Source organism: Lasioglossum baleicum, chromosome 16, assembly GCF_051020765.1.
Source record: "Lasioglossum baleicum chromosome 16, iyLasBale1, whole genome shotgun sequence".
Classification (NCBI taxonomy): domain Eukaryota; kingdom Metazoa; phylum Arthropoda; class Insecta; order Hymenoptera; family Halictidae; genus Lasioglossum; species Lasioglossum baleicum.
Genome location: NC_134944.1, coordinates 6,190,352 through 6,215,431, shown reverse-complemented (window position 1 = coordinate 6,215,431; position 25,080 = coordinate 6,190,352). Strand labels below are relative to the sequence as shown.

Sequence of the window (25,080 nt, the reverse complement as noted above, 5' to 3'; positions counted from 1 at the left end):
ACTCCCTTTCACGATCTTTCTTCGACGAATTTTTAGTCTACCTGCAGATGAATTGTATACTGACTCGTATAAACATGATTCTACATGTACCCAATGTTTCAGAGACAATAAAGAAATTGTAGAAACTGGGAGGACATTTTAGAGTCGAACATAGTACTGTACGGGGTAGGGGAACATTTTAGAGCATACATCAAAATTGTATTGAGTGGGGGAACATTATAGGATCTACCGAAAAAATTGGACAGACTGGGAGAACATGTCAGAGCTTTCCAAAAAATTGTAGTGACTGGAAGAACATTTTAGAGCATATATCAAAATTGTACAAACTGGGAGAACATGTTACGGCCTACCAAAAAATTGTAAAGATAGGGAGAACATTATAGGGTATATCAAAAAATTGTACAGACTGGGAGAACATGTTAGAGCTTCCCAAAAAATTGTAGTGACTGGGAGAACATTTTAGAGCATATATCAAAATTGTACAAACTGGGAGAACATGTTAGGGCCTACCAAAAAATTGTATAGACTGGAAGAACATTATAGGATCTACCAAAAAATTGTACAGACTGGGAGAACAATGTTAGAGCTTTCCAAAAAATTGTAGTGATAGGGAGAACATTTTTAGAGGCCTCCTGACAAATTGTTAGGACTGGGAGAACAGTTTAGAGGCCTCCTGATAAATTGTAAGGACTTGGAAAACATTTTAGACCGTTCTAGAGTCCATTAAAAAATCCTAGTGGTTGACAGAACACTTTAGAGTGCATCCAAAAAACTGCACAACTTGGGAGAACGTCTTAAAACCTACAAAAAAATTGAAGACACTTGGAGAACGTTCTAGTACGACTAACCTCTGAGCTGCAGCTATGGTTATCTATTACAATAAATTATAAAATTTAATTCAATAATGACGGCCGACATATTCGGGAAAACGCTGAAGCATCAGGCGGAAGAATTCGTGGCAATCGCGGCGCACATGGAAAGTGCAGAATGTGCATCGGGGGTGTAGGATCGTTCCTCGAAAAAGTCCAGGTCGGTGGAAACGAGGATCGTCGGGCGGCCCGTGACCGTGTGCTGTTCGCCTAGCTAGGAGAGAGAGGAGCGTGCGAGGGAGAAAGAGAGAGGATCGCGCTGGCGCGCGGAGAGCATAAAAGCCCGTAGAATGACGTTTTACAAAGGGTCTATCAAGCGTGGAGCAATGTTGATGGGCAACAGATAGGCGGAGGGCCGGCGCAATTTCGCCTCGGCGTGCAGGCCGCGCCGCAGTCAGCGTCGTCGCCGGCGTTACGATTTTTACGACGCTCCCTTTACAACCGACAAAATGTAATTTTCTGCGATATGTGTGCGGCGGCGCGGGGTTTCACTCCACGGAAACACTGTAGACTGGACTCTATCCCCCCTCTCTCTCTCTCTCTCTCTCTCTTCCACCACCGTAGCAAGACTTGCGAAAGTAAGGGAGAGAAAGACGATCGCGGAAATACCGTCGTCCGGTTCGAGAGGTTCCGCGGCGGGAATCGAAGGTCATTACAACCGGAGGGCGGGTCGTATCGTTCGATTTACCGTCGCTATAAAATTTGAGGAATTTTCAAATACGGTTTCCGAGGCGGACAGTTTACGCAGCGCGCGCCGGTGCTTCTCGACGAATAATTTTCGGCGGATCCGGCGCGGATCGAATTATTGCTAGGGCGCCCTCTTCTCTGCTTTCGCGACTCATCCAGCTCGGTGTCGATCGTAAATTACCTAGACGGACGATAAAGAAAGCCGGGGGCCCGATGGGCGAATTCTTCGTTAAAAGGGTTCCTCTCGCGTCGAACAGTTCTCTTATTCTTCGGGACACGAGAGACCGAGAGAGAGAGAGAGAGAGAGAGCTTTGAAGCTCCGACGAATTGATTTTCGGAATTTATCGTGGCGAGAAGCTTCCGTTTTCGGCGTTGTCGGCGCGCGATTCGCGCGTAAAGAAGCGGAGTTTACGACTCGGTTGCACCGTCCGAGGGAACACCGGTTAATTGGAAGAGGCCTAATCGCGGCCCACCGCCGCGCCACGGTGGAAAGAGAGGAGAGAAAGAGAGAGAGAAAGAGCTTTGTTCTTTGTTACGGGCGAGCGAGCGATCCGCTTGTGCTCGTCTCTGACAGCCGGGCCGGGTACTCTTTATGCTCGGACTTCCGGTAGAAAAGAGTTTTCTAGCCGGGCCAGTGATCTTCTACGAAGAAGAAGACGCTCTGTTACCTTCGTAACATGTGGACAACGCTGTGGACGGAATCATCCCCGGTCGCTTTGACAATTAAAGAAGCGGACCGGACGTGTCGACTCGGCTCGATCGACCGAGAGGCGAAGAGTATCCACGCGTGAAAGGATCCGGCTCGCTGAAATTTGCCGGACGTAATGTTTCGTCTCTCTCTCTCTCTCTCTCTCTCTCTCTCTCTCTCTCTCTCTCTTCGATCTCTATGGGACCGGAAGAAAGAGAAGAGACAACGAGAGAGAGAGAGAGAGTGGATCAGAGAGGGAGAGAGAGTGATGCGGTCGCGCGATTTCGGGGCAACGCAATGCGGCAGTCGCAGTTGGGCCGAGATAATTAGGTTTGAGTGCACTCTGGCCGCCGCAGTCGGTAACTCAGTTATCAGTGGACACCCCGCGTACAATGGCTATCACAACGGCATCAAACATAACGCATCAATTAACGTGAACAATAACCGAGCCGCGGCGCAGGGCCGTCAGGGAAGGGTAGGCGGCGCGAGTGCGAACGCTTCAGGACCCTTGCGCTGTTACTCCCCGTCTCTATCTCACTCTCTCTTGTTCTCTCGCACTCTCTCCCTGGATCTAGTCTATGCTTTCTACCGAACGATCGACGCGCTATGGTCATCCCCGCTGTGTGATGATTCGATTTCCACCGGAAAGAACCGAAAGAGCTGTCCTCGCTGTGTCCATGGTCTCCCGGCGCCCTTCGAGGGTTGGAGAACGCGAGAGAGCGTTTTGCGGAGGGTCTTTTTCGCCTGCTAATTATCTGACGTGGTCGACGTGGTCGGACATCGGTGGGAGAACGTTTTTAGGGAGTACCGAACAATCACGGGCATTCAGAGAAGATTGTAGAACCCATCGAAAAATTGTATTTACCAGGAGAACATTGTGAAGCCTATCAAAAAGTTCTGGATACTTGGAGAACGGTTTAGAGCCTATAGGAAAATTGTGAAAACTGGGAGAACATTTTCGAGCTTCCCAGAAAACTGTAGTGATTGGGAGAACATTTTAGAGGTCTCGTACTAAATTGTAGAGGCTGGGAGAATATTTTAGAGGTCTCGGAATAAATTGTAGAGGCTGGGAGAACATTTTAGAGGTCTCGTAATAAATTGTAGAGGCTGCGAGAACATTTTAGAGGTCTCGTACTTATTTGTAGAGGCTGGGAGAACATTTTAGAGCACACTCAAAAATTGTAGAGGCTGGGAGAACATTTTAGAGCACACTCAAAAATTGTACAGTCTAGAAGAACGTTCTAGAATCTACCCAAAAGATTGTAGAGCGTAAGCCGAGAGTCGGATCATCCCTTCCCACGCCGAACAGTTCGAGGTTGGTCTCTAGTCTTAGGGGATGAATCCGAAATCGTGCAAAGAACACGTACACAATTCACACGAAGTGTCAGTGCAGGAAACCTTAAAAAATTGCGAGGCCGTTCAATCCTGTCAACTATCAAAGCCCAGCCGACCTTCCACTCTTCCATTGCCAAGAGAAGATGATTCTCCAGCTTCTCGACAAAATGGAGACCAGATCTTGGCCCGTGGTACAGACATTCCAGGTACGCGACCGAATCAATCAAAGAACGCCGCTGGCCGATCGCCGGGCCGATATCATCGGGGCTGCTAACGAATTCTCCGAAGCGACGAAAAAGCAATATCCCAGAAGACCGGGTGTGCGCGTTAATCCGGTCGCGTATGCGTGCCGTTGCGCCTCTCTGTCCATACATGCATATCCATAAGTGCGTGCTGGCGCGAGAGAAAGAGGGGGAGGGGTTACAGAGAGTGAGAGAGGGACAGTGAGAGAGAGCTAGAGGAGAAGAGAGAGGGAGAGAGAGAGAGAGAGAGTGAGGAGGTGGAGGGATGCGGCAAGGGATGAGCGTTCGTATGCATCGTGCACGATCAGGGCCCTCTGGCGTATTCAAAGCGCGCAACGTCGCTCCATCTCGAGGAATGCGGCAATCGATTATCACGGTCCTGCATATCGATACTACCGTCGGACACACAGGGCCGCGCTCGGAACCGCGCACGGACCCAGAGACCGATCCGAGAAGCACAGAGAGCCCAACAAGAGAGCGAGAGAGAGCAAGAGAAAGAGAGACAGAATCGTCGAGGCGCGCGTGCACGAGGAAACGCGAGCGAGTAAGGGTGTCCGCTTAGCGCCGCACTCTCTCCGCTGTCCTGGCCTCACGCACACGCGGCCGACTAATGACATCGGGGCTCCTCTATAATACTCGTGCCTCGAATATCATCGGCCCGATATTGCCACCACGAGAGATTAATGTTTCGTCCTGGTCCGTCCTCTTCACCCCCTACCACCCTCCACCCCCTGGATCACGCGATCTTCAACGCGATTCTTCGACCGTCGCTCGATCCTTCAACCTTCAACCCTCGTTCCTCGTTCTCACAACTTTATTTGTCCCTCGTTCAGCCACATTGACACACTGCTGGGAAATTACAAAAATTCTACAGCTTGGGAGAACATTCTAGAGTTGTAGCGACTAGGAGAACATTTTAGAAGCTTCCAAAAAAATGGTAGAGTGTGGGAGAACAATTTAGAGCCTCTAGAAAAATTGTAGAACATAGGAGAACATTTTGAAGACCATCAAAAAATTTTCAGATATTGGGAGATCTTTTTAGAGGCCCCCACAAAATCGTACAGATTAGGAGACCATTCTAGACCCCCTAGCAGCCACCACCCTCTTTCTTCTTCTTCTTTTAGTCAAAGCTGTGGTTACAGGACAGATCTAAGAGCGATTCGAGTTAGAGTTGGTGGGATACGGTACAACCAAGACAAGGGCGGAAGGGTATAAGCTAGGGGGTGGTGTATAGAATGTTTTAGAGGGTGGGGGGAAAGGGTTGAAGGACGGACCGTTCCATCCCCGCGATCCGAACCGGGCACAGCAGCCGGAAACACATCGAACGGCGCGCACATTGAATTAGTAATACCGGAGGTCTTAGAGCCGAAGGGACTTGTAAGCTGTAATTGCATTAATCGCGGTGATATTTTGGGCTCAGGTGCCTTCGCGCCCGCCACGGCTCGTTAATAGCCGCCATTATCGTTGGCGCCGCTCGTCGCGGACCAACTACCACCCCCGCCGATCTCGACCCTGCCCCGAAACTCCACTCGTCTACAAGTTTCCAGAGTGCTTGGGGAGCCGCTTTGACGTTTATCGGCCCGACGACAGACGCGTCGCGTCGACAAGCGTCGCGACACCGTCCGCCTCCGGTTTTTCTTCAGAGAAACCACCCCCGCAACGGTGAGGAACCCGGCGAGCTCGCGGATCCATTTAAAACCACGCTCGATTAATCCATTTGCAAAGGCAGCAAGCATTAGCCGCATAAGAAATGAAATTATTTCTCGTATCTCATTGTTTATTATAAAATTAATTTTCTCGTGTGGAGAGATTCCCTTTTTGAAAACACTAAGAAAGATTCTGCTACTCTGTGTCTTCTAGACTTTTAAATACACTACTGTGCAAAAGAAAGAAGCACCCTGCCATATTTAATAGAAAAGCGTAAAACATCAAATAAGAACACAGTAAGTTTTGAAAAAAGATTCCACTGTTTAATACGTTAAATGCAATAAATCAACCATTGTATAATACAATTTCTACATAAAGGTATTGGTTGTCTGGGTGCTTCTTTATTTTGCACAGTAGCGTATATCAGAAAATTGCTCTTCCATCCTGTAAATGTAAATTATTGAATAAATTTGATTAAAACCTGAGCCACGAGGAACGGATCGAGCGACGAGGCTGAAGTTCGAGAATAAATCGGTGCAGGATCAGCAGGATCGGGAGGTGCCCTTGTTGCGGGCTCTCTGGCACTCGTCCTCGAGTGGATAGCGTCTCTCGAACAGGAAGATGGTCGTTCCGGACGCTTGTATCTCGCGAGGGTGGATGAAGAGCTCCGGCTACGAACGGATTACAGCGTTTCCGTGGCCCCTCGGCGCCGGTAGTGGCGTTTGGCGGTTGCGGTTAACGTAATTACGCCGAAGGACCCGGGCGCCGGGCCCCTCGCGAGAAACCGCGAACGTCTTAGCTCGACGTCTTGCCCGTTCCCCATGGTTTTCATCCCCTTGCGCAAACCTCCAGTCTCTAGCACGCGCGCGTACCGATCCAGATGCCCGAGCGTCTGCTAATCGGCGGATCGACACCGCAACGCGTTCCTCGACAGCCCTTTCCAACCCTGCACCCCCGTACACCCCGAAACTACTTCTGCGGGAGCGTCTTGGATCAAACTGCTAACGGATTTTCAAGATTAAACGCTTCGTCCCTCGCTTTCATCTGGAATCTGCGTTTTACGACAGCGAATTGTATTCTGGTAGCGGACAAACTGTTCGTGGACTCTGTCGATTATTTCAGAGAATGTGTTAGAGCCCCATCGGAAACTTGTAGAGAGTAGGAGTACATTTTAGAGCTTACAGAAAAATTATAGATATTGGGAGAACATGTTAGAGCCTATAGAAAAATTGTGGAGACTGGGAGAACATTTTAGAGCTCAACAAAAACTTGTAGATATTGGGAGAACATTTTAGAGCTCAACAAAAACTTGTAGATATTGGGAGAACATTTTAGAGCCCATCGAAAACTTTTAGAGAGTGGGAGTACATTTTAGAGATTACAGAAAAATTATAGATATTGGGAGAACATTTTAGAGCCCATCAAAAACTTGTAGAGAGTGGGAGAACATTTTGGAGCATACAGAAAAATTATAGATATTGTGAGAACATTTTGAGAGCCTATAGAAAAATTGTGGAGCCTGGGAGAACATTTTAGAGCCGGTAGAAAAATCGTGGAGACTGAGAGACCATTTTAGAGCCCATCAAAAAATCGTAGACGCTGAACGAGCATTTCAGAGTGCATACAAAAATCGTAGAGCTCGCGGAACACGAAAGTCAGGCAAAATATTGTACGCTTCAGTAACGGCGAGTCGGTGATTGAACATTGTATTTTACACATGACAATGCGCACGTTACAGATCAAGATAGGACCTGGAAATGGTGTTCTCTGATAACGAAGGCTGTCGAATTTCAATCAAGCAAAAGATCGAAAAGGAGCCGGCGTAAAAATGGAAAATAAAAGGTTGAAAAATCGATTTTTTCCCCCGGACAACAAGCCAGCAATTTCGGAAGTCCGAACGCGGTGCACCGATTGTGCAATTACGGTGCGCCATCCGCGAGACCGATCGTCATCATCGTCATCGATGGTGTACACCGTGGTACACGACGGCTTGTGCCCTGGCTGGGCGTTCTGCACACCGTACAATCCCATCACGGTTTATTAGCGCGACGATCGGGACAATCGGTCCAATGATTACAGCCGAAACATAATCGTTAACGCGTACGACCCATTAATGACTATGGACCATTCTCGATGCCAAATTGGTGGCGGCGAATGGGCTCGAGAGAGCGGGATCGCGGTCCATACGTTCATACGTCCGCGCAAGCCGGGAGAGTAGACGCGCGTGTAACCGCGTGTGAAACGCTTGTACGCGACCGATGATGAACGTATTTCCCACCCACCGTCCACGCTCTCTGCGCTATGCTTCTCCTGCCCCCTCTGCCCCGTTAATCCTCGTTACGACAAATCAAAACGTAAACGCCGACATCATCACCCCGCCCACGCACACCGAACCTGTCGAATTCGCGCTTTCCGATACGTCTCTCTCCCTTCTCGTCATCCCCCAAATTGTCCGGTTCACCGTAAGTGGACCGCAGAAGTTCCCGTACGAATCCACCTTTTCACTGATTAATTGCCGATACAGGAATTCGCACTTTAAATTCCAACAAAATCATTTTTCTGTCAGTAATAATCATTTTTCTATCAGTTTTGTTGTTAGTAGGAACATTCTGTGAGCTTTCCTGGACAAACATAATTTCTAGGGGATGGGGGTTGAAAGGGGTTAGAGTTTCTGTAGTCCCCCGAAATCGGCTCAAAATTTATGAGATTGTTTAAAAATGACAAGCTTGAATTTCTGTAAATGTTTTCCAACTTATATTACAATGCCTGCTGGAATAAATAAGTTTAGTGAACTCAACTAAAATTGAGTGAGCAAACTAAAAAATCTGAAACTACCGGTGCTTTGAGCAGCAGAGCCAAGTTCAGCGTTAAATAATTACTATCCGATAAATTCTGTAGAAAAATTCTGTCACCCTTTTGGACCAAAATAATTTCGTGAGTATGAGGGTTGAAGGGGGTTGGAGTTTCTGTAGTCCCCCGAAATCGGCCCCAAAGTTTATGAGATTGTTTAAAAATAACAAGCTGGAATTTCTGTAAATGTTTTCCAGCTGATATTACACTCTACCAGCTAGAATAAATAAATTTAGTGAATTGAACTAAAATTGAGCGAGTAATCTAAAAAATCTGAAACCGCTTTTTGATCACTAGTGCCAAGTTTAAAAATCCTGCGTGTTCCATCTGAGCTTTCCGGACCGACGGCCATAACTTCGCGAGTACGGGGGTTAAAAAGGGGTGCAGCCGCGACTACGGGGTAGGGCGGGGGTGCAGCCGCGAGTTTCGGTAGTCTACCAAAATCGGCTCGTTGCCCCATAATTTATGAGATTCTTCGTCTGTCCGTGAGGCCTTTCCTCGCGACGTTATAATTAGAAATATGCTTACGGCCGTAATTCCGGACGCGGAGAGAGCGCAAGGGGGTGGTTACGCGGGGGTGGCTTTCGGAAAGGAGGGTGAGCGGAGCACGTTTACTGCCAATAAGGGACGCATGCATAATAGAAAGCCGTAGATGGTAGTCGACCGGCCGACAGAAGGACTTACACGGGAATGCTACTTTACGAGGACTCGTATTACGAGGAGGGTTGCGGATTCGTCGTCTTTCATAAGGACCGACCGCGACAATCCAACGACCATACATGCACGATCATTCTTTGCTATCTTTCGTGCCGGGAAAGGAGAACGAATTATTGCTACTTTCGACTGGCCTCTGCTATACATTTCGATGACAGTCATAGGGATGATTGAGGGTAGGGGGTGGGTTTGCAGTTTGCGAAACAAAATTGCAATCATTCCTGATAACTAGACTACTTATGCATTTATGACAAAAATGGGTACGTACAATTTAAACCAGTGGAGGTATTAAAAAGATTTAAGGCCACTAGTGTATTAGTTTCACCTTAACAAGATAATCAAAAGAAGAATTAAATTTTTATTTGGCTCCTGTGTCTTGCAATCAATGCAAACATTTTTTATTTTGCATAATGAACCGCAGTCTACTGATAACACTGTGGATCTTTACGAACAAATAAAATGTCCACATAAATTGTACAAAGCAGCCAAGTAAAAATTTAATTCTTTGTTTAATGATTTTAATCAGACGAAAGTTATTGACATTTTTAAATTCTTTTACTCTAAAATGACAAAACTATTATTAGTAGTAGGCTTATAAAACAGCCTCGGGTTCTCAAATATTTTAAAATGAATTCTAGCGTCTCCTGGATATTTCTTGAGAAACCACCCCTAATTGTCTATTCTAGAAGCGTAAAGAATTCTGTCGATTAATTAATTAGATTTCTCGGACTGCAAGGTGTGTACAGCATTGACGTCACACGGCTGTTTATCGAGAGGATGGACGAGAAAAGCACCTCGTAGACCAGAAGAGGAACCGTTGCAGGGGTGTGAGAGACATGGCTCACGGGGGTGTCGGGTGTTTGGTACGGGTAGGGTGACACCGGCCGGTAATAACGGGTTACCGGTTACGCGCGGACATTTATTTATTTACGCGTCGCGCGCCGGGTAATTTCGCATGATTCGAGGTTCCGTTCGCGTCGTGGAAAATCGCAACTCTAAACGCAGGCCAGTCGACACCGCACACTCGACAGAGAAAGATCGTCGACAGCCAGGTCGAAATTAAAACCTGTCGATCTCTGGTCCACTGCTTCGACACATTCTACCACTATTATCCCACCCTCGTTCATCATTCCACTTTCAATTAAAGCAACTTCTCTCAAGCGGAAAAACAACGTCGCTAAATAAATAAATAAATCATTTCTCTGCTATCAAACCGCTCCGCCTCTTTTCAAACTAATTATAGAAAATTCTTTTCTGATTTAATCTAACAATTTATTATGCTAACATGTGGTTCTCTTAATTATTATGAGACTGCGGATTTTTATGCAAATATAATTGCCTGCTTTTTGCAGTAGTTTTAATATGATGAATACATTGGTGTTCTCAAGTCATTTTAATTTCTCCACTGTTTTTAAATGTTCATTTTTTGTTGTTAGTGCATAATATCCGCTGTATAATTATTTTCAGAGTTTGAGGCAGTACAATATCGTCATAGTTTCATTCATGTCATCATCATTAAAGTCTCCAGAAAGTCAGTAGAATTCAAGGTTCAATAGAATTAAATACGATTTTCGTGTATTAAGTATGTCTGACCCATACATGATAATACTACTGAACAAATAAATTTTCTTTAAAGCTCGCCTATATTAAAATAGAAAAATGGTACAAACATTTACTACAATTAATCATCATTTCTGGACTGCGAATTCTATGCAATTTAATTTAAGTGTGTGTCATTTAAAGTGTGTGTAATTAGTTTTGCTCCTAACTGTATAAGCAACACTCACAAATTGACTAAAAATGTCCACGAATATCTGACAATATGACAGTATGCAACACGATATCTGTTCATCTAGAAAAACATGGAAAACCGTGGAACAGGCGAGTCTGAGACTCGCCGAGCTCTCGGGGGGGCACGCTCAGAATTTCGCGAGCGTGTTTCCTCGACGAGGCGATTCCTGTAGCGTGTGCGCGCAGGCGTTTTCTGTTCTACGTGTGCACACACGGGCGCTCAAGTAATTCGCGCAATTTCATCTAAATTCCGCAGCAACGAAATTTCTCGCGTCGTCTCTCCGCGCTCTCGCTCGCTCTCTCTCTCTCTCACCCCCGCAGCTATCTCTGCCCCATACGCCCCCGCACGGAGCAGAGCAGAGCAGAACGGAGCAGAGCAGAGCGGAGAGCTACCGTAATGGTATTTCTTACGCTCTTTGTTTATCACGAGGCGCGCCGCTCTCGCTCTCGACGTTATTATGAAATACGATTAGGTCGGTACACCTCTGTACTCTCTTCCATTTCTCGCCTGCTATACCTCTCTCCATCCCCGCATATTCTATCTTCTCTCTTCGTATCGCTCTCTCTCTGTTCAGTCTTCGGTTATTTTGAATATTCCGCGGATGCCGATGCTCTGAATACCGTGTCGCGCTTCGGCACCAGTCCGCCATTTTTTTCTCGGATTGGAAACTTGTGGGTGTTATTGTTACATTCATTAACTTAATTAATTGCTCAGCTGATTATTTTTATGAGCAACGTATCATGTGAATATTGGTTGACTTCTGTTTTACGTCGGGGGTATGCTTTTCATTTTTTTGCAACGAAACTACTGGGCAGAAAATTTTTATATTTTTACTGAATCTGTATGATAGTGTGATGTACACACACCTATTTTTTCAGCTCTCAAAAATTCCTTTTCTAAAAATTGCAACCCTATTTGTGACACGATTTGAACATTGGCTGACTTCTGTTTTGGGCCGGGAGTGTGTTTCTCATTTTTTTGCAACGAAACTGCTGGACAGAAATTTTTTATATTTTTACTGAATCTGTATGATAGTGTGATGTACACACACCTAAATTTTCAGCTCTCAAAAATTCCTTTTTAAAAAATTGCTATCCTATTTGTGACACGACTTGAACATTGACTGTTTTCTGTTTTGGGTCGGCGGTGTGTTTCTCATTTTTTTGCATCGAAATTGCTGGGTAGAAAATTTTTATATTTTCACTGATTCTGTGTGATAGTGTGACGTACACACACCTAAATTTTCATCTCTCAAAAATTCTTGTTTTAGAAATTGCAGACCTATTTGTGACGGCCTTCATATTTCAACCCCTAAATCGATCAAAAAATTAAAAAAGGAACAACTCTCTTCACTTTTCCAATAAATCCACCACCAATCTACACCTCACCCCCTAGTTATAGACGGCATTATTTAAAAGTTAAGATTTCACTGCCAGTTCAGTGGCTACGCAACATTGTGAGCCAGTAGAATGCTCCCTGGAACCGATCGGTGGCAACGACACGCGTTCGCATTTTTCCGCGGCGTTTCTCTCGCGGAACTCGCTTCTCGCGGAGAGAATAACGCTCTTCTATTTTTACGTAAGGGGTTGCACGACGCGTAAACGCCGCAGCCCGCGGCCCATCAGCGCATTAACAATTATATTACGGAAAAGCTCACTGTTACGCGCGAGCGAATTCATACGCGCGTGCCTTCGGGGCTCCGTGGGGTGGAAAGCAAAACCACCAACGTCGGGGAGAGAAGAAAAAAAATACACTGCGTGAAACGAACATACTCGCTGGTCGTCGGGCCCAGAGCATCCTGTGAGCTGGCCTAAACGTGTCGCAAAGGGTGGAAGGAAAATTCGATATGTCGGAAAAAATTTCCCATCGATCGGTGTCCGATTATTTTTATTCACTTTGCTCTTGTTTATTCATTATACACTTGTTTGTGGTTATTTTTTACTTATTTACCCAGCTGCTGTATTTTCTGATCGATGCACAAGCATTTTATTTTTCATGGAAAACCGCTGTCTAGATAAACTAAAAATGACACGGTGGATCTTTATCTTTGAACAATTCCTTGTATTTCAATAAACAGGAGAAAAATGAAATGTGAACAGGATCAAATTCTAAAAAGTTGATTATTATTGAAATTTAAGATAATGTACACGGAATATGAAGAACAAAATTCGAAGGACACAATGATTAAAAAATATCGATTTTTAGACTTTTTGGTTACAAATAACAGTTATAAGTGTCCAAAAAAAATGGATCCTCCTCGATAACTGTTATCGATAAAGAAAAACTGTTTCAATTGCTCAAAGCAGTTATCCATATCGATGATCGAATTTCTCTTGACTGGTTTCACTCTTCACGGTGATTGTAGCAATTAATTTTACGAATATAAAATTTATGAAATTATTGAATATGTACGATTTGAAAGTTTGTACTATTTAATAATAACTATTACAAATTTCCTTCATCGATAACTGTCATGAGCGATTGAAATAAACTCTCATCGATAACTGTTATGAGCGATCGAAATAAATTTCTCCCAACTTACCAACAAAAGAAAACATCTTCTTGGATTACTTATAATCCTTATTTGTAACCAATACGATTTTAGTTGATGAAATACTTGTTATTCTATGATTCTTTTTTCTTTTTGATTATAACAGTTATGGTCCCTGGTTGTGATTAGTCCAACCCCTTCGTTCCTCTGTTTCCAATGCGAGGAAGAGAGAGATATAATTCTTATTTCAGAAAGAGGAAGCAGAAGAAACAGAGTTTGCCTGTGCAGAGTCCTGACAGTGTCAAATTCGCTTCTCGCAGTCCGGTCTCCGTTTGTCTAGAAAGAGACAAAGAGAGCAGCGAGCAAGGAGAGAGAGAGAGAGAGAGAGGTACAGAGAAGGGGGCAGTACGAGTAGTCTCGGCGAGACTTAATTAAACAGCGGGCAAAGCCAGGTTAGTTCACAAAGTGACCGCGGCACCTACCCTCGTAGCCACGAGCATTGGCTTCTGGACGGTAGTATAGCCCGGGTTCTGGGTTATGCTAGCCGCGTATCGGCTTCCGGGGGGGGACCAGTGACCACTATGTTCCACCTCCATCGTCCCCTGGACCCGATCGAACCAGCTGGTTTTAATCGTCCCCGAAGATTTTCCTCTTTCTCGACCGACCGAGAGGGAAAGAGTGTTCTTGGAGCTCAGTTATGGCGAAGGGACAGGGTCTTTCACACATGTGTACGTGTCATTGACAAAGGGGCCAAAGAAGTCTCTCCGGACAAAAAGGTGCGCCGGTCGGAAAAAGGGTTGGAAGGGGAAGGGTCGCGAGAAACACCCTCGGACGGACACAAAATTGAAAGGGCGAAAGGGGCTTGTTGCTGCTTGATGATCGGTGGCGACACCTTTGTCGACGATCGCGAGCCCCCATAGAGGTGTCCCATGGACGCAAGGGTTTATTTCTCGCGAGGGGGGTGGTTGGTCGGCGATAGGGGTGCAGCGGGAGGGGAACAGTCGCCAAGCGGGCACCGTCGTGTGCCACACGACGTTCTTTTTATCTCAAAGCCGTATCCCTTTTGCGCCTCTTCTCTATTCCTCAATTTCCAATGAGTCGGAATACGACATGAAACGCTAAACTGCCACAAAGGGGGCAGCGGTCGAACCCTTTGCCCCGGTCGTGTAGAGACTCTGTGTGTGTCTCTCTCTTTCTCTCTTTCACTCTCCCCTCCCGTCTCTCTCTCTCTCGCGCCACGCCGATCCAGGCGGAACCTCTCCTCCTACGTCGCTCGGACACCTCACACCCTTTCGATTCTTTCAGGCTGGACTCTTTAGAACGCCTTTAGACTCTTCCATTGACTGTTAGGTTCCCAACGAAAACTCGCGATGTAAGATCTGCATTCTGAAATCGGACATTCCATATCTGCCCATAAATTTGAAAGTGGTCCAAGTCAAAATAGAAAAATAATGATTTTTATTAAAATAAAAAACGTCTGCATTGATTGCAAGACACAGGAGCGACATAAAAATTTCTTACTTCGTTTAGTTATCTGATTAAGCTGGAACCGATACATCCATGTCTTTAAATCTTTTCAATACGTCCACTGGTTTAAATTGTGCTTACCCATTTTTGTTATAACTGTATCAAATCCGCAGTCCACACGCGTCACATTATTTTAAACGAAATTAATTCGATGCAATTTTCACGATGTCGTGAAAAATTAATCATTAAAAAAGATTAGGAAAATCATTGTTATAATGTTTTCAATGTAAATAATCTATTAAAGTGTGGAATGAATTTTTATTTAGCTCCTGCTGCTCACGATCGATGCGATCAATTTTTATTTCGTATGAAGATACACAGTCTACTAATTACATATTATTATGTCTGACCCATCAGGGCCACTACTACTTCGAATTTCGATTGCACGTCCTCGAAACTTTCGCCTGCAATAAAATATCAAAATCGCGTGGACATCTTTCCACAATATAAAAATATAAAACCGCACATAATAACACGATAATTAAAAAAATAATAATAAATAACATAATAATTCCAAAATATACAGGGTGTCTCAGCTGAGGGAGGCCACCTTATTTTTAATGGCACAATTTAAATGGTATCAGAAAGAGAAATATCATAGAAGAACAATTTCTCTCGTCCGGTTATTTTTTAAATAGTTTTTGCAAGGTCATCGTTATTTTTTTTATCGGGAAAACTTATTTTTTTATTCCATTTTATAGCAGCTGAAAGAATACGTTTGAATATGCTTAAGTCGTTAACAAGATGGAATAAAGAAAAAGTTTTCTCGATAAAAAAATAACGATGACCTTGAAAAAACTAACCGGACAAAAGAAAATTGTTCTTCCATGATACTCCTCCATCGATACCGTTTAAATAATGCCATAAATATTCTTTTTGTGCCATTAAAAATAAAGTAGATATTCAGGTGGTCTCCTTCAGCTGAGACACCCTGTAGAACCGGTCTTTCGCCGTGGCAGGTTCAACGTTTTCGGCGAACCTAACAGAAATTCGATTCCCGGGGAGCCCTCTCGTCCCGAATCACAGAAATTCGATCGCAGTCCTTTGATTAATTCCCGGGCATCCTTGACACGCAGCGAGCTGGTACGAGATCGGATCTATAATTACGCGAGATAAATGCTGCCAGAGGAGCCCAACGAAGTATAATCGTGCCCGCGATTCCGATGCGTCGACGCGTTATCCTCGAACCAGTGGAAAAAGCTAATTCTCAAAAGAGTGTGCTACGACGCTGGCAACACGTCGACGAGAACGTCAACAACAACAACAACAACAACAACAACAACAACAACAACAACAGCATAACAACAACACTGGGTACGGAGACATGATGACGTCGACGCTCCCGTGCGTGACGATAGCTGATTTTGCTTTGAAGTGAACAGTTTACACGCACACACGTATTGTACATCGCGCGCACCCTTCTCCGTTGTAAATGGTTCGCGAGAGGCCAAGAGGGATGAAGCGCCGATACTGGCGACGAGGATGTACGACAACGTTGGACGTCCAACGAGGGCGTCCAGCGACGTCTAACGACGACGTTCTACGCTCCTAGACGGCCGTCCAACCGCTCCGATGACCACCACCCTTAAACGCCGACGAATCCTTTGCACCGCCGTTCTGATTCATTGAATCCTGCAACCGGAAACGCCACCTCGCTGCCCGACACAAGTCAACGCTGCCGACTAACACTGTTGATTAGCGCTGTCGATTAACGCTGCATTTCTTGCTCTCTCGGCGCAGTGGATGCCCACCGATTTATTCGGTTGGCAAGAAAGTAATTTCGGCAAGGCGGAGTGGGGTAAGTCCGTCTACGGGGTAAGTCCGTTAATCGGTCATTTTTATTATGATATGAACGAAATTTCTCTAGCTTGTATTTATTAATAGTAGTATAAGTTAGCATGAACTATTCTACATAGATGTCGCCCGAGAATAAAGGTGTTTTTCTCGCTTAAATCAACCAATGCCAAACAGTCACGTGCGAGGTACACGTACAACTTTGAGGTTATCCTGAACGTGCAATAGTTTACAAGTTATTATAATATATTCTGTGTTGTTATTTTTGGTAAGTACGACAAATATTGATGTAGGTTTACATGAAATAAACTGTTTTTATAGTATTTTTTAAAATCTGCTGAGAAAAACACTAAGATTTTGATACCGAGAACGTTAAGTTTTTACATACCAGACCGAAAATACATCAGTCTAAAGTCCAGCTTTGCAAAAACTAGGGCGGACTTACCACACTCCATCTTATTTTTTTTGCCTTTTTTTATAATAATAATAATAATAATAATATTTTTATTTATTCTTTTTGGCAAAAGATCGTTGAACAACAGGGAAAATATGTTGTTCGTTAAAGCTCATTGTTTGAATAAAATAATTAGGCTCTATTTCACCTTAAAATACCGAAATTACTTTCTTGCCAACCCAATATTTTACCACCTATCGACTTCATCGAGACAGAGCTTCGATTGGAATTTTTCTTAACAAACTGGCAACATTTTTGTCACTGGAAAAATTATACTAATATACTACCCTTGAATTTTTTGATCCCCTTCACTGTATTAGATTTGATATATTAAATTTTTCCATAAATGCGTAAAATCCGCGGTCTAATTAAAATTTCTATCGATCATCGTCGTGTTACAAGGACTAATTCTCAGCCCTTTCCGAAGGGTGGTTGGTCGACGACGATTTCTGTCATCGGCGAGCTGATTTCTCGGCCGCGGGAGAGATAACGGCTCGCAGATAGCTGCGAAAACTCGGGGATAGCGTGACGATCCGGCATGATCGAGCTACGGGGGTTGAAACGCGTTGAAGTCCCTCGGGTCCCAATTACACCGACACCCGATCCCGGCATTACGGTAGGGCTAATTCAAGGGGGCGAGGAGAGCCCGCCGCGTATAAATCTCGTCCCGTTGATTGTACAGTTTCAATTCCGTTTGTCGGGACCGCGTGTCAACGTAACGATCCGCGAACCAACGTTCACGCTCGCTTTTCCACCCCTTAAAACCGGAATGGCATCCGATCACCCCACGAACGGCGAGAAAAATTAGTTTTCTGGCTCGCCGTTTCCTTCTTTTCAGACATAGTGGATTTTATCTGTTTGTGTGGGGCCAGTATTTTTTATTCCTAACAATCGCAAAATTTAAAAAATAATTCAACAGTCTTCAATCGTGTCATAAATGTAGAAAAGTCACAGAGTATTATTTATCTGGGGTGAATAATTTTAGACTGTGGATTTTATGCATTTGTAATAGAAATGGTTTGGTGAAATTTCAAACAGTGAAAGGGTTCAAAAAATTAGTCAATATATATTTTATTATATAATATAATATAATATTGGGTTGGCAAATAAGTTCGTTCGGTTTTTGTGATTTATTCCAATGTAAAAAACCGAACGAACTTATTTGCCAACCCAATATATAATTTTAAATAAATGTTTACTCTAGTGTCTTGCAATTGATGCACAAAAATTTCATTTTAATTTTTAGATCGATGTACAATCCCTGTTTGTTACAAATTGGTCGAAAGGAAGCTGCTTAAAAATGTTCGATTACGTCACCTTTCGAGCGGGTTCGAGTGGATAATTCAGGGGCGGATTTTTCCACAGGATTTTCCGGAGGTGACAGGGTTTGGAAAACCCCGAGGCAGGTGACAAAGGTCTCGCGAGTCGAAAGAAAACGAAACGACGGGGGTGTGAGCGTTCCACGCGAAAGGGTTGTTTCTCTCTGGCGACAAAAGGTTCGACTAATTACGGGGAGGCCGCAAGTTGCCGTTGGAGAGCGGTGGCAAAGGCAGCTGTCGGTTCCCAAGGCGGTTCTCTGCCAGCTCGACGAGAGGTTTACGCAAAGAGAAAGATAGAGAGAGAGAGAGAGAAAGGGAGGGAGGGAGATGAAGAAGAAAAGCTTTTTGCTTGGAGAGAACGCGATTGCGAGAAGTCGGCCAGAGTTTCCGGTGTCGCGGATCCAGTCCAGAACTTGTCGCCGGTTCCGCGTTCTATTTGTTATCCTAGCTCGCCTAAACAGTCCCAACGTGTCCACTGTACTTCTCCATGACGACGTCACTTGAAAAAACACAGCTCAATTTCCGAGGATGGATTCATCGCACGCGATGGAAACGTGGGAAACCGTCTTCGAAAGAAAAACCTAGTTTATTGCTCTGTGGATCTTCTCGGTCGTCTTCTGGATCGTTCTCTTCACAGTTGTATGGATCTGGAATTTTAGCTGTTTAACACATGTCCCGGGCGATCGTGATCGTGTTATTTTCGTCGACTATAATTCCCTTCTTTCGGATAGATTTTTCACAGTTTCGTTGGGACACGAGTTTCTGTGTTGTTTGATCTTTAACGTCAATTTTCAAGAGAGTGGTTCATTTTTTACCCATGGTTTCTACGGGAAGTCTGTTCCTCTCGTTGAATAGACCAAGATACAGTCATTAGAACAATTTGACCTTGAAGAAGTTTGTCAAGGTCAAACGCAAAAACTTTTTTACAGCATTTCTTGACACCCTGTACATCAGAATTAATTTAGTCGGTGATCTCCACGATCATTCACGAAATTAAAATTGTTATTTCACCCAATTTTGTCCCCTCAATTTATATTTCCACAATTATTTGCCTATCTTATGGGGTTTCCCGAGGGGGTGTGTCGATTGAGGGTAGTTCACGTGACATTTGGGCCCACGAAAGAGTCGAATGATCCATGTCGTCGACGATAGATCGTCAATCTCGAGACACGCACCGTCGCCGACGCAAGTCGAGCATTTCCAAATGTCATCCCCTATTGTTCGAAGAACGCGGCTGTACCATTAGAAATCCTTTGGCCCGCGACGACGTGAAACACACAGCCACTGATTCCTTTGCAACCCCTGCCAAGATAATACGGCCCGGCAGTCAGTGGGGGGTCGGAGATTTCAACCTTTACCGAAATGCCAAGCGGGGCTTTAAACGGGCTAATAACACCGCGCCCCCGTCGAGCCCTCCGCCGCCCTTGCACACCCCCCTCAGTTCACTCCTTATTGCGCAAATTGCCTCTGCAACCGGCGTACGAGACGATCCGCTCACTATAAAATTGACAACGACCCCGCGACCCTAATGATCCGCGAGGTACGAGCAAACTCGTGGCAGAAGATGATCATGGCGATCAACTCGCTGCACGAAAAACGACATACTGACACTAAACCTACCGAGCCTTAAAAGTAACACATGTTTCCTTATGAAAATGACAAGATTGATTTTATTTAGAATTTGTGCAGCTCCTATTGTACAATAATATACAGGGTGAGTCACCTAACGTTGCCACCTCAAATATCTTTGTTGTTTTTAAAGATACGTCAAATGTCTGAAGGACATAGTCGAATGGTAAAATGGGGCTCATGCGATACCAAAACAAATTTTGTTTTTGTGTAATTTTTTTTAGAGATATGAAGGTCACCTTCATTTTTTTAAATGGAATGAGGTATGTCGAAAAGTTAGTAGTTCAGAGGTTACCCTTAGTACGGCAGTAATGGTGTTTTAGAATTAATTTAAATTGAAATATCTCCTGAACTACTAACTTTTCGATATACATACAGTGACTCCCACTAATATTCGGACACGCTTAAAAACTCCATAACGTCTTAAATATTGGACTATGTGATTTAAACTTTCTTGGGAAGCTAGAACAATTAGTTTACTGCAGGATGTGAAAAGAAACTTTTTCGAAAATTGCATTTAGTCGGAATTGTAAAAAAAATACTAAAAGTTGCATTTTACAACTTTCTTATGCGGGCATATATTGAAATTTAAAAAAAATACGTTTTGTAGATCTGTGACAATTATATGCACTGTGAAAGTTTTATAGAAATCGGTTGATGCGGGAAAACACAACAGGCATTGGAAGATGCAAGAATCCTTGGAATTACTGCAGTTAGAAAACTGCAACTTTTACCATCTTTAAACTTTTGCAGCTCATTACAACGTCGACCGATTTCGATGAAATTTTCAACATATGTTTAATTGATACAGATCTACGAAACGTGTTTTCTAAATTTTCCATACAAGCCCACATAAAAAAGTTGAAAAATACAGCTTTCAGTATTGTCTCTGCAATTCCGACAACTTGCAGTTGTCTTTTGAAAAATTTTTATCACGTTGTGTAGCAAACCAATTCTTCTAACTTCTCCAAAAATTTCAAGTCGTATATTCCAATATTAAAAAAGTTATGGTGTTTTTAAGAGTGTCCGAATATTAGTAGAAGTCACTGTAGGTTAGTACCTTTTGATAACGAATGTCCAGCTGCATCGATTGATGTATTAAAAAATACCTGAGTAATTTATTAAAACACCTGAATAGTAATATCACAGTTAGTTTTTATCGTGTCGAGGTTAGAATTGTTTCGTGCAAGAGTTTTTGAGATCTGGTGTATATTTCGGCTCGGTCGAAGGAACGTTTAAGGATTCGCATGGAATCGGCGAGCGGGCACGTAAGACGATACCTAATTTGCGCGAGGCCTCCCGCGGTCCCGGCTGGATGATCGATCATCCCGAGGATATTGACGCAAGCCCTTGGTCGAGACCACCGTCTTTCATTCGGCTAATGACCCACGTGGAAAGAAAAAGGCGTGCGCACGCTGCTGCCCCATGGGGTTATTCGGCGATGTCGCTTTTCCCGCGCGCCTTTAATACATTAAGAAACCGATCATCCTGCTGGATCGCTCTGGATCCTACTTCACAACACCCTATGAAATTATTCTGTATTATTATTTTGTATAATTATTCTGATATTATTCTTCGGAAATTAATTCTGAGAGAAATTTAGCTGGGTTCCCGGAGGTCCTACCACACACACAATTATAAAAAATTAAAAATATTCTGTCTGAAATGTTGTGAAATAATTGATTCACTTCTGGAGACTCTATCAGATGGAGACTCTTCATTGTCTGAATTATTTCAAAAGAATTGACTGTAGAGTTGTAAATTGTTAATAATAATCTCCTTTCTTGTCTGAAATATACGAGTTATCTCGCGACGCAATACCGTTCGTACGATGGCCACAGACGAGTTAACTCGTCGCCAGATAACTCGTCCTTGGTAGCGAAGTGGTTAAGCTGATCCTGAAGAGAACAATTTACTATTTTGGCTGTGAGAGCCCTTCGCCAACCCCTATTTCGATTTTAGTCTATTTCTGAAGAAGCTCGACCTTGAAATGAACATAACCCTTTTCCCCATTTAATTTCTATATTTCCCAAGTAACAATTGAGTAGCAAAAGTGACATTTCACCCCTAAGAAAATTGCACCACCCTATAAAACCGTACAGAATCGATTATAAAAATTCCATTGAGGATTTTGTAACAGCCCAACACGTGACGGACGTTCACCACTATTTGTACCGTAGTCTGGTCGAGGTTTCTTCGTCGGAAGATAAAGGCATCCCCGTTCCCATCGGGGGTGGTAGACTATTTCCTATATTTGCGATATCGGTGGCGCTCGGGTTGACATTAAGGGGTGGGGTTCTGCCGCGAAGACGAGCCGCGCGTCGGGAATAGATGGGCTATTCCGTGAGACCGGCTGTCATATTCATGTATTGACACTGAGCTGGTTGACTAATGGACTGCTGTTGTCACAGGCTCGTGTTACCGCGAGGGCCGAACCCCGGCAACTCGTTTTTCCTGCGAATCGACCGAAACGGAACGACGACGCGTCGCGCCGACTTCCCCTGTTGTGCGGCTCGCAAAAGAGCCACCAACAGAGACAGAAAGAGAGCGGGGAGAAAAAAAGGGATAAAAATCGCCCTACGACGATCGACGCTCTCTGCCATCGTCATCGGCAACGCCACGCTACGCCGCGCGTCGTGTGCCAGCAGGATACCGAGACTCTCTCTCTCTCTTTTTATTCATTTTTTTTTTGTTTTTCATTCCGGGTGCAATATACCGATCGGCCATGAGCCCACAACCCCTCCGCACACCGATCCACACCACCCCTCTATCTACCCCCTGGGCACCAACCCCCCCTTCCCTCTGCCGAGGCACGCGGATATTCCCGTCGGTCTTCTCGACTTTTACATATTTATCGGGGCTCGCATTGTGCTCGCGTCAGCCGAGACGCCGACATCTTTTGCCGGGAAAATCCGCGATATTGAATTTGCCTGGCCCGGACCAGCTTGGCCCGAAACCCACCATCGTCCCTCTTTTTCGACGTACCATCGATTTTTTTTTTATTTCGCCATCCGACACCTGCAAGGTGAGATTTATTTGTCTGTGCACCGCCACACGGATTTGCCACAGCATTCTGCGCGCCATTTTTTTTCGGTGAGCGACTTGTTTAATTTTGGAGATTATCAGCCGGTGTACGGGGATTGGATTTTACGGGCTTATGGTGGACCGACCTGCGAAATTTAGACAACGGTGGCGCGGATAATGTATTTAATAGTTTCTGCTTTGCAAGAATCTGCAGCGAAATAGTCTAGAATTATTTTATGTTTTAATTAATGCGTGTGTGCTTAAAGATTTAGGATAGAGAAATTTAGAAGCAGGAGTGTAGAACCTGAAGAACTTGGAGCCAAGTAAGCTAGAACAGAACTATTTAGTGTTTGTAGGGACACTATCGGAAAAATCTAGAACTTAAAGGGTTTCTATCAGAAAAATTTAGAACTTGAAGGCTTTCTATCAGAGAAACTTACAACTTGCAGGGTTTCCATCAGAAAAATTTTGAACTTGAAGGGAATCTATCAGAAAAATGTAGAATTTTTGAAGGGTTCATATCAGAAAAATGTAGAACTTTTGAAGGGTTCATATCAGAAAAATGTAGAACTTGAAGGCTTTCTATCAGAAAAATGTAGAACTTGAAGGGTTTCTATCAGAAAAATGTAGAACTTGAAGGCTTTCTATCAGAAAAATTTACAACTTGAGGGGTTCATATCAGAAATATTTAGAACTTGAGGGGTTCATATCAGAAATATTTAGAACTTGAGAGGTTCATATCAGAAAATTTTAGAACTTGAGAGGTTCATATCAGAAAATTTTAGAACTTGAAGGGTTCATATCAGAAAACTTAGAACTTGAAGGGACTTTATCAGAAAAATTTAGGATTTGAAGGGTTTCTGTCAGAAAAATATAGAACTTGAAGCGTTTCTATCAGAAAAATGTAAAACGTGAAGGGTATCTCTATTAGAAACCCAGAAAAAATTCAAGAATTGAGGAAAAGACTGATGTTTGCAAAATCTCGGGTCATCGCAGACCCGTAGCTCGGTGAAAGGGTTGCGACGAGTACGAAGGGAACGAACGAAGGAAGGAGAAGCAGAGGCGAAGATCGTTCCAGCCAAGTTTGTATCGAATGTCAGTCCGTAATAGAATAGTCGACTCGCGTTTACGGGCTGCTTCTCTTTGACCACCTACTCGTCGATCCCGCGACACCCACTTCCCTTTGTCCGCTCGCGTTTCCTCTCCTCTTGCTTCTCCGACAGAAACGAAGAAAGAGACGAGATTTCACTCCATTGTCCCTTGGAATCGAGATCCCAAAAAAGATTCGGCTGGGAGATCGATTCCTCCAGTGAATCATCGACCTTTCTTCTCTCGCAAAAATATTCTCCAATATTTTTAAAACTCGTCGTAAAACAGGCAAAATAAATTGGATCATTCTAAACGAATACATATTCGTCGAATTATCAATTCACTGCAAATATTGCAACTGTAAACAGTTCTGGTTCATGATGAATAAATTGTGTCATAGGAATTATTGATTTAAGATTTAGCAAAAGTCGAGTTCTGTGTATGGTGTCGTCACCACAGCGATCCTAGAGGACCCTAACCTAACTGGAGCGGGTCTCAGCGTAGCAGAAAAAGGATTCTAGGTATCCAACGCCGCGGGTAGCACCGGTCCTCGGCGAGTCCCTCGCGAATAACAGGGTACGCGTTCCGGGGCGAGTTTATAGCGTGTCTCAGTCGGTGTGACTCGCTGATTTATCGTCGAGTTAACCGGTGTGCCCGGTGGAACAACGTCCGAAGAGATGGCCTTAGCTACCCGCGGATGATCGGCGTAGATCCTCTAGCTTTTCAGGTTGCGTCTCTCGAAGAGAAAGAGATAGGACGAGCGGGTCGCTCGTTTACGCTGCGAGTCAATTTTCCAAAGGCAGTAAAGAGTATCCGCCCCGTCGGGGACAGGCGTCCGTAAACCCGAGCTCGTGGAATTTCATCCGTGGACAACGCGGACGCCTAAACGAGCGACCCGTCACCTAACCGATATGAAGTCGCGCTGGTCT

At 44.3% G+C, this 25,080-nt stretch overlaps 1 protein-coding gene and 1 long non-coding RNA gene across 6 annotated transcripts in view; both read right to left on the bottom strand.

Moving 5' to 3' along the window:
• The window catches only part of Dac (dachshund family transcription factor), a 250,242-nt gene that overhangs the window by 35,113 nt on the left and 190,049 nt on the right, over positions 1-25,080 (bottom strand). The gene's annotated exons all lie outside the window — the stretch shown is intronic.
• On the bottom strand, positions 1,397-25,080 carry LOC143217165 (uncharacterized). The gene is made up of 2 exons (XR_013010746.1): positions 4,806-25,080; positions 1,397-4,724 (listed from the first exon to the last, which is right to left on the bottom strand). It is a non-coding gene; the product is annotated as an uncharacterized LOC143217165 (long non-coding RNA).